The sequence below is a fragment of the Lepidochelys kempii genome, chromosome 9 (genome assembly GCF_965140285.1).
Source record: "Lepidochelys kempii isolate rLepKem1 chromosome 9, rLepKem1.hap1, whole genome shotgun sequence".
Classification (NCBI taxonomy): domain Eukaryota; kingdom Metazoa; phylum Chordata; order Testudines; family Cheloniidae; genus Lepidochelys; species Lepidochelys kempii.
This window is the reverse complement of record NC_136388.1, coordinates 3534180-3542767: the sequence shown is the minus strand read 5'-3', so window position 1 is coordinate 3542767 and position 8588 is coordinate 3534180.

Sequence of the window (8588 nt, the reverse complement as noted above, 5' to 3'; positions counted from 1 at the left end):
TACTGCCAGCAAAGATTGGTTGGCCTGCTTTTCCCCTGCTTTGCACAGTCATTTCCATGTGGGCAAAGTGAGTGCAAAGTGCATGTAAAATGCTACCATACTGATTTGGATGCATTTTCCACACACTTTGCCCAAGTAGAAATGACTGCACAAAGTGCAAGATAAGAGAGTATCAGCCCCAGTGTGCTAACATTGAAGCCTGCAAAATAAATATTCCAGATCTTAGAATGATGTAATAGTACAGTGGACGAGAAGCTGGATATGAGTCAGCAGTGTGCCCTTGTTGCCAAGAAGGCCAATGGCATTTTGGGATGTATAAGTAGGGGCATAGCGAGCAGATCGAGGGACGTGATCGTTCCCCTCTATTCAACATTGGTGAGGCCTCATCTGGAGTACTGTGTCCAGTTTTGGGCCCCAAACTACAAGAAGGATGTGGATAAATTGGAGAGAGTCCAGCGAAGAGCAACAAAAATGATTAGGGGTCTAGAACACATGACTTATGAGGAGAGGCTGAGGGAGCTGGGATTGTTTAGCCTGCAGAAGAGAAGAATGAGGGGGGATTTGATAGCTGCTTTCAACTACCTGAAAGGGGGTTCCAAAGAGGATGGCTCTAGACTGTTCTCAATGGTAGCAGATGACAGAACGAGGAGTAATGGTCTCAAGTTGCAGTGGGGGAGGTTTAGATTGGATATTAGGAAAAACTTTTTCACTAAGAGGGTGGTGAAACACTGGAATGTGTTACCTAGGGAGGTAGTAGAATCCCCTTCCTTAGAGGTTTTTAAGGTCAGGCTTGACAAAGCCCTGGCTGGGATGATTTAACTGGGAATTGGTCCTGCTTCGAGCAGGGGGTTGGACTAGATGACCTTCAGGGGTCCCTTCCAACCCTGATATTCTATGATTTTATGATTCTATGATTCAGCTGATTATTCCAGGTGCTGGTTATCCAGGTACATAAAGATAGATAAAGAAGATAAAGGCCACAGTTGCAGAAGAGTTTAAACACAGTGTAGAACTTTTGAAATTGTTTGAAAACTTAAATAAAGATCTTAAAAAGATTTGAAACTAATCATACTAAAAATGAACTGTATTGGAACTTTATATGTGGTGCCATTTATAAAGCTTCCTACAACTACTTTGGCTGATGCTTAGCATTTATATCATGCACACTTTGACTTATTCTTCACAAGTTTAAAACTGCTATTTCAATATTTTTCCTCTCCAAATTCAACAAAGGTCTTTCCTTTGATCAGTTGAAATGTTTGGACCAGACATTGAGCTCCAACTGAACATTACAATTAGCTGGATTTAAAATTAAAATTATAAAAAGGAGACTCATCTTAATAACCTTAGTACTGCTGACACCAATCGTTCAAAAATCCTAAATCAGGCTCCAAAAATATTGTGAGATTCAAAAAAATGTAAGTTCTTGGTTCTTTTGATTTGCTTTCTGATCACACCGGGGTCATTTTCATTTTCTTCTCCCAAACCATGTGGGCTAGAAACTTACCCTTATTTCATGAAAGCTAAGATTCTCACATAATTATGATATGATATGATATGCATCTGAGGAAGTGAGCTGTAGCTCACGAAAGCTTATGCTCTAATAAATTGGTTAGTCTCTAAGGTGCCACAAGTCCTCCTTTTCTTTTCACATAATTATGTGACTCCAGGAGTTAGGGCATTAAGAAAAACACCAAATATCATGAGATTTTTGGTCAAATCATAAGAGTAGGCAACACTGTAATTTTCTGACAAGAATCCGTTTTTCCCATAGAATAAAAAGTCATTATGGTGTAATTCCCCTTTTTGATCCACGCTGGATTTCCATTGCAAAATCTGCATTTAGACTACTGTAGACATCCGGACAATCACAGGATTGGTAATAAGATCTCCCTATTTTAATAGGGAAATGGAAAACAATCATCTGATACCCCTGCCTCTTCCCAAACCTATCCAGTAGTAACACAGATGACATGTCATCTTTGCATCTGTTTTCTTCAATGGCATTTACTGGAACAAACTCTTATAGTATTTCACTAACAAACCCAGACTATTTCATTCCTTTGAAAAGTGCTTTGAGATCTGTGGATGAAAAGTCCTCTGTGGGTCCATCCAGTATTCACTGAAGTGATTGGAAAAGCTCTGACTGACTTCAACAGGCTTTGGATCAGTCCCTATAAAAGGGAAATACTATGTTAGCTGTAGACATGCCACTTTCCTGTTCCAAGCCTGTCCGATAGCCACCTGAGGTAGACGTCCATCACCAGTCTAATCTGACGTGGAATTGGTGAGCGTTTCTAAAAAGACAATGTTCCAGGGATGCCTTCTTTCTGGAGCAATTTCCCTTCCTTTTCCCCCCTAGTGCAGAACTCACAAGAATGCGTCTCTTTTTGTTTAAATTCTCAAGCGTTCTCAAGAACACAGGTACAAACACATGCACAGCATTCTAAATCTGATTTTGTTCTGGCTTCTGTCCCATTCCTGGGCAAGCAGACATGATGTAACCATGGGCTCATGTTCAAGTGCAGTATGTGACAAGAAATCCCCGGTTTAAACCAGAGCAAAAGAATCCATTGTTCATGTGAGCAGTGCCTCTTGAATGGTCATTGCTTTAATAACAGCCCTGAACTTTTTGCTTGGTTGCTATTTTTATTTTTTCATGCATTTTGCAAACTTAACAAGGTGTTTGGCTGATCCTTGCCATTCACAGGGAGTGATAAGCCTGTGCGAGAATAGAACATGTTCCACTCAGTTAGATTGGCAGGTAGGCCAATTTCCTGTTAATGGATTGGTTCCTCTTTCCCTCACAGAGATGGCATGTTCATACCTCTGAGGCTTGATCCTGAGGCTTGATCCTGCAGGGTGCTGGGCAGTACATGAAACTTGAGGGCACTGAGTACTGGGCAGGGATGAAGAGAGAAAAGCCATCTCCTACACATTTAGGGCATGATGCAAGACTTCCTCTTTGATATGGCATCCTCACCATAACTGTAATCTTATTTTTAAGAAATACCCCAAGCACGGCTTCCTGCAACCCAGAAGGGCAAGTGCAGAAGACTATTCTATTCAGGTTCTTATACTGTATCCATCACTGAATTATCTGGAATCCACAAGGGAACTAATTTACCTGGGAAGCTCTGAGAGGATACTACTGTGATGGGAATTATAGCAGACTCAACAGAGCCCAATCCTGAAAGGTCCTGAGTGATGGTAAACCATCTCAATCCCCACTGACTTCGCTTGCAGTACTTCTCGAATACAGCAAACCTTCGTAGCCTTGCCCAACCCGGGCTGCGAGTGCTAAGTCTCAAGGTTCCACTTCAGAGCTATCTTCTCCTTCTTTTGTCCATCCCTATGCTTGCTGGATGCTGGCAGCATGCTTAGCACCACATGGAACATGGAGAGGGAGTGGTCCTTATTTCAAGGGGCACTGCCTTCAAAGCACCATCCCCTTTGTTGGCCTTCCCAACTTAGCAGAAACCAGATTCTGACCTTCCAGAATCTCTCCCGCATGGAGTTGTATTGCCCTGATGGAAGTCCAGTGGGGTTACAGTTGTCTAAGCAACTTCTTCTGGATGGAATTGTGTGGAAAAGTTTAAAGCAATCCACTCTCCAGCTTTTGAAATCTCTGTTCCGGCTTTTGGCACCACCTCTGTGTCTATCTCTGATCTGCAGTTGAGCGAACATTTTACTCTGCTGCCTTTGTTCTCTTTAAAGCCCTTGGCCACTTCATGGTAGGAACGCCTCGTGGCTGGATGAAGTTCACTGTATTCACTTTTCTCCTGAGCTTATATCTCCTTTTGCTGAATCAGGTGCTGAAATAATTGGCAAATATTGGGCGTCTTTAATTATCATTAGCAAATTGTTGAGAACAGAGCAGACACTTGAGGCTCTGGTCTTCCCGAACCATTAAAACTGAGTAGAAAAGGCTGTTTGTGTCAGTTGCACAAATTTGTTTGTTTTCAGGCTTTGAAACTGTAAGGAAAATATCCCAGCCAGGCTTGGCAGTTGCCATAGCATCACGCAGACCCCGGGATATATGATTGATGAACAGTTGTTCTGGGTCCTACAGGGAGCTAAAACCTGAAACTCACCATCTGAAAGGAAAAGCCAGATGAACAAGATGAAAATAAGCACCCAATACCCCTGCCTTTCCCATGATCTATCCAGCAGAAATAGTTACCATATGATCTTAGTGTCTGTTGTCTTCAGCGGTATGTGCTCGACCAATCCTTTGTAGTATTTCACTAATACTATTTCATGTCATATATTGAGGAATATCCAGGAATAGGGGAAACTGTTCAGCTCACGGCAGCAAACACAAGCCTTCACCCACAACTTGATTCCAAAGATAAGTTGATGTACACAAAATAAATTAATTATATGGACATCTCATAGGAATTGCTGTAGTGCATAAGACAAGTGATCCAAGTAGACAACAGAGACTAGTAGCAAATACTTCAGAAGAAAGAACAAGAAATTCCCAGTTATGGAATAACCTGATAATAGAGGAGGTTTCTTTCTAACCTCAGGCAACTGGGGCTTAGCTTGTGCCCGGACCTATAAGGGTTTATATCCCTCGAAAATATTGATCCTTATTCTGTCTAATAGAACTTTGAGTTTTCTTATTACTCATATAATAATATGATAGTTAATCTTCAGATAATCCCCAGATAATCTTCATCCAAGAATATTAAAAGAATTGGCACAAGAAATTGCAAGCCCATTAGCAAGAATTTTTAATGAATCTGTAAACTCAGGGGTTGTACCGTATGATTGGAGAATTGCTAACATAGTTCCTATTTTTAAGAAAGGGAAAAAAAGTGATCCAAGTAATTATAGGCCTGTTAGTTTGACATCTGTAGTATGCAAGGTCTTGGAAAAAATTTTGAAGGAGAAGGTAGTTAAGGACATTGAAGTCAATGGTAAATGGGACAAAATACAACATGGTTTTACAAAAGGTAGATCGTGCCAAACCAACCTGATCTCCTTCTTTGAGAGAGTAACAGATTTTTTAGATAAAGGAAACGCAGTGGATCTAATTTACTTAGATTTTAGTAAGGCGTTTGATACTGTGCCACATGGGGAATTATTAGTTAAATTGGATAAGATGGGCATCAATAGGAAAATTGAAAGGTGGATAGGGAATTGGTTAAAGGGGAGACTACAACGGGTCCTACTGAAAGGTGAACTGTCAAGTTGGAGGGAGGTTACCAGTGGAGTTCCTCAAGGATCAGTTTTGGGACCAATCTTATTTAATCTTTTTATTACTGACCTGGGCACAAAAAGTGGGAGTGTGCTAATAAAGTTTGCAGATGATACAAAGCTGGGAGGTATTGCTAATTTAGAGAAGGACAGGGATACCCTACAGGAGGATCTGGATGACCTTGTAAACTGGAGTAATAGGAATAGGATGAAATTTAATAGTGAGAAGTGTAAGGTCATGCATTTAGGGATTAATAACAAGAATTTTAGTTATAAGCTAGGGACGCATCAACTAGAAGTAACGGAGGAGGAAAAGGACCTTGGAGTATTGGTTGATCATAGGATGACTATGAGCTGCCAATGTGATATGGCTGTGAAAAAAGCTAATGTCGTCTTGGGATGCATCAGGAGAGGTATTTCCAGTAGGGATAAGGAGGTTTTAGTACCGTTATATAAGGCACTGGTGAGACCTCACCTGGAATACTGTGTGCAGTTCTGGTCTCCCATGTTTAAGAAGGATGAATTCAAACTGGAACAGGTACAGAGAAGGGCTACTAGGATGATCCGAGGAATGGAAAACTTGTCTTATGAAAGGAGACTCAGGGAGCTTGGCTTGTTTAGCCTAACTAAAAGAAGGTTGAGGGGAGATATGATTGCTCTCTATAAATATATCAGAGGGATAAATACCAGAGAGGGAGAGGAATTATTTAAACTCAGTACCAATGTGGACACAAGAACAAATGGATATAAACTGGCCACTAGGAAATTTAGATTAGAAATTAGACGAAGGTTTCTAACCATCAGAGGAGTGAAGTTTTGGAATAGCCTTCCGAGGGAAGTAGTCGGGGCAAAAGATCTATCTTGCTTTAAGATTAAACTCGATAAGTTTATGGAGGAGATGGTATGATGGGATAACATGGTTTTGGTAATTAAATATTCATGGTAAATAGGCCCAATGGCCTGTGATGGGTTTTTAGATGGGGTAAGATCCAAGTTACCCGGGAAAGAATTTTCTGTAGTATCTGGCTGATGAATCTTGCCCATATGCTCAGGGTTTAGCTGATCGCCATATTTGGGGTCGGGAAGGAATTTTCCTCCAGGGCAGATTGGAAGGCCCTGGAGGTTTTTCGCCTTCCTCTGTAGCATGGGGCACGGGTCACTTGCTGGAGGATTCTCTGCTCCTTGAGGTCTTCAAACTACAATTTGAGGACTTCAATAGCACAGAGATAGGTGTGAGGTCTTTTTTAGGAGTGGTGGGTGAAATTCTGTGGCCTGCATTGTGCAGGAGGTCAGACTAGATGATCATAATGGTCCCTTCTGGCCTAAATATCTATGAATCTATGAATCTATATAAATGTGTAACCTTTTTCTGAATCCTGCCAAATTCTTGGCCTCAATATCTTGTGGCTGTGACTTCCACAGGTTAATTTCCAAGAATCCATCTCTCACATTCTCAATGAGTGTGTGAATGTAGAGAGAGAATGTGGTAAGATGGCTAGTGAAAGACTGGAAAGCAGTACTCCTGGGTTTTGTTGCAGCTGTGTCACTGACTCACTTTGTGGTCTTAGCAAAGTTATTTAATGTCTCTGTGCCTCAGATGAAACATTTGTAAAATAGTTATATGATATGATTTATGCCTCACAGGTGTTATTGCAAGTAGAGATGTGGGAAACACATTCCTTGCACTTTTCAGGGAGTCATGTGGCCATTTCCTTTGGTTTCAATGGGATTCTCACACTGAATTTTTCAATTACATTTTGGATTCAAATGAATGCAAAATCTGAAAGTGGAGCTCAGCCAAACATGTCAAATCTCTCCTTCTTTTGCATCACAGTCAGATGAAAGCTTGAATATTGCAGTGCTGGTATTTTGATGTAAAGCTATAAACTAACCTCAAGTTTGCTTGAAAATTTGGTGATGCTTAGCAAATCTTTAGACTAACTTGGCCTGAATTTCAAGCTTGTCATGAAGGCCAGTACGTGTTTGTATGGTTTCTGACTGTGTCACTGTGAACATGTTACACAGCTGTCAATGGTGCTCAAATGTAGTGGTGATGAGTACCTACATACCATGTAAGTACCTGTTATACCATAGGCTGTACGGCTTAATGAATGGCTAGGCAGGGCTCCCAGACTCTCAGGTAAAGCGTCCGATATTTATACCAGTATTATATTGTATGGAGATGACTAGTGTACATGGGTGTGTAGCAGAGTGCAGGGAGGTAACGGATGAGCCTGCAACCTGATCACTCAGAAGCCAGTTAGTTCCCAGAGGTAGCTGATTGGGGTAATTCAATAATCAAGCTGGTAGGATGGTAGTGGTCTTTTTGGAAAGAACTCAAAATAAAGGGCTCCGTGAATGCACAACTAATGGAGTTTGCCCAGTTCCTGTGGGGCAAGAAGACAGGCATGGAGGTGCGCCATGTTCCAGGAGACCACTACCTTCTTTTGGATGGAATAAACTCAGCTGTGTATTATAGGGTTTATTCTGCTAAATGTTAATGGTGGTAATTTCCCATTACTTCAAGTGGTAGGGGACTGTATTTTTGGAATACAAGATCCTAGAAACTATCTTCTCTATCACTATGAAGTTCCACATGGTTATGGAATTATTATTATTTATCCATATTATTATGGATAGCACCCGTGAGACTTTCCTTTTACAGCCCTATACTTGGGATTGGCAGAATTTGGTTTGTATTTTTAATATTCTTGACAGATAATATCAATGTTTATTTTTAAGCATTTTTTCAGTTTTGATTGATTGAAATTTTCCTAGTTCTGGGAAATTATGGGGGGGTGGGGTGTAAATCAATAATTATTTAATGAGATTCAAAAAGTTAAAGCTTTATTACCATCAAACCACAAATTGTCCACATCACATGTCAAAATATATGAGAAGTAAATATCCTTAAATCAAACTCTAATAATTTCTCAAACAGCGTTATTCTTACTTAGGCTATCTGTAAATTTCTATTATTATACATGGAATATTTTTTCATCCATTTATGTGTATATGATGAAATGGACAAATCTAATCCTTCCTTACTTACCTCTATTGTAATTCTGTTGTGTTGAAATTTCATGTGACCAGATGTGTTTATGCTATTTTGGTTCCAGGGTAGAATGACCATGAAAAGTAGCTGATCTCTACCATCCATGGGCTGAAACAATATGAAAACCATGAATCTCCTGAAGTAACATGTCATCTGAGAAAGAGACTTGGATTTATGATGACAATTTAACTACTCCTACCAGTTATGAACCAAAATATTTGTGTGAAAAAGGACATATTCACACTTGAGAGCAAACAAATTTGTATCTTTTTATCAACTCAGATCGTCTCAAGATGTAAATATTCATATAAATAATATCTACCCTCTT